Genomic DNA, 2,612 nt, shown 5'->3' on the forward strand with positions numbered 1-2,612 from the left:
TTACAGTAATATGGCCGTGTGAAAGAAAATACGGCATATAGGATAAACTATGCATTCAGTTCATGTGTGCGAATAAAATTAGTTGTATCTGTGGGCAAAAATAATCATAATGAGACAATAGGTATGATAAAAGTTCATCTTTAAAATAATCAGTGATATTTATAGGCAAACAGAATCATAAGAGGGAAACAAAGGAAATATAAATCCATCTTTTCAAAAACTGGTGATAGATATGGGCAAACAAAATCATACGAAGGAAACAAGGATAATATAAATCCATCAAAAAAAAAAAAAAAAAAAAAAAAAGCAGTGATATTTATGGGCAAACAGAATCATAGAGGAGATAAGGATAATATATACGGTATATAAATCCACCTTCGAAAACATCTGTGCCTGTGAAATACGAACGAATTTTGAATACTCGCTGAAGCTCTGTCTGAACCCCACCCACTCCAACCAACGCTTCTCGAATCTACTGTCTTGTGATTACCGTGCTTCCAGTGGTGTAAGAAATGGTGTATAATTTCGTGTATTCTTGTGTATGTATATAGTCAAAAAGTTATAATTCTAGGGGCCTTAAAGACGGTGTTTATAAGCTTTATGTGGAGTAAGTGTGAACGACTTGCTTGTATGAAGAAGATGAATTAGTGTATAATCTCGTATGTGTAAGCGACCTACGTGTATAAAGAAGATAAACTGGAGTGTACCATTTGAAAGTTCGAACTGTGAAACTCCTACATAAACATGAGATGAAATAAAAACAGCGCCATAAATGTTACAAATACAGTAGCTATAAAAAGAAAGAAAATTAAAAAAGACTGACCTAATGGACGTCTTGGCTACTGATTCTGACTAGGGGAACAAGGCTTAACGAGAGAGAATGGAAATTAGGCCAAGAAGATAAATGAATGTCAGGTTTGGTCATTCTTAGGATTACGTTAGTCCACCTTAAGCCGTTGGAAGGCTGCAGGGAACGTTAAGAAATTATTCTGAGATTTGGATAAGGAATTGCAAATATATATAATGTGTATAATAAGTGTATAATATTGATATAAGACGTAGACTCTGAGGTTAATAATTATAAGTGATAAAGGATAGTCATTACGGTATCGGAGGTATTGGAAATCAGTGTTCCAACCCCAGTACTTCACCCCACCCCAATCCTCTTGTTTTTAGAATTCATATTACTTCATCACCACTACATTACACATCACCACTATATCACAGCTTAGCACACTACATCACACCTCGTCACCATAGCTAACATCTCACCTGACCACATCTCCTGTATCCTCTTGGTTTTAGACTACATATAACTTCATCACCACTACATCACCATACCTAACACCTCATCACCACTACATCACCATACCTAACACCTCATCATCACTACATCACCATACCCAACACACCTCATCACCACTGCCTCACCATACTTAACACACCTCATCACCATTACATCACATACCTAACACCTCACCCCACGGCAGCCTGGATCCTGTTGAGTTTAGATTTCATAGCATGTCATCACCACTACATCACCACTCCTTAGCACAGTACATCACCATACCTAACACCTCTCCTCAAATCACCCTTTTTATCCTCTTCATTTTATAATCCAGCCGTCCTAGTTGAAACGAAGAGGGGTTATTCATGAACACCAATTAGTCTATCTATCTATCTATCTATCTATCTATAGCCGGACGCCCTAATCCCGCAAAGGGTGGCCGCAAACAAAACGCCTCCAAGTCGCTCTGTCACCCACCATTTGACTACCCTGCCCCCAAATCACTCCCCTCTCCCTCATATACCTCTCAACTCCATCCCTCCACCTCAACCAATTAGCAAATAGTATAATCTAACTTGAATAATCTTCAATAATCTATAGCACTGTGGATAATTCTGGCATTCTTAAATAATCCTGAGCAATCTGTGGTTTTGACGATAATCCGAACATCCCTGAGTTTAGTCCCTATCATTAGCAGTCAAGATAATAATGGACTCTGGAAATACTCTATAATTACGCTTTTAAACTATGCTAATTATATGCAAAAAATAAAAATAAACTTTCCAATATACTGTGCACCGTGTATTAACAAGGAAGATATGATGGTGAATACCTGGTGATAAGTCAGCGATAAGAAAGTGATAAGGAGCATTTAGATTTTTTTTAGCAGACACAAATATCAATCAACTTCTTTACGATAACTGAAAAAAAAAATGAAGGTGCTATAAAGGTGATTAATTAAATCCCTGAAACTAAAAAAAGGTAGAATTAGGAAGCGTGGAACCTGAGAATTGTTATCTAATTATCAGAAAACCACTATGGACATTTCTAACAATAATCCAGGAACACTGCACTGGAGCATCTGAAGGCGATTACTTGAAAGCCTTCCTGATCCTGTCTGAAACCACTGAAATCGTCTTGAAAACTATTAAGAAACGCCCTTGAAATCCGCAAAGAGTGTACAAAATCGCAAAGAAAAGTGAAAATAGAAATCCGCAAAAGCACTCTACATAACCGCAAAGAAGCCATCGAAAGGAACCGCTAAAAACAGCCCAGAAAATCGCTAAAACTGCCAAGAATCTCTCCTAATAACACCGTAGAAAAC

Source organism: Coenobita brevimanus, chromosome 16 (genome assembly GCF_032717465.1).
Source record: "Coenobita brevimanus isolate Jiangsu-jjx chromosome 16, ASM3271746v2, whole genome shotgun sequence".
Taxonomy (NCBI): Eukaryota; Metazoa; Arthropoda; class Malacostraca; order Decapoda; family Coenobitidae; genus Coenobita; species Coenobita brevimanus.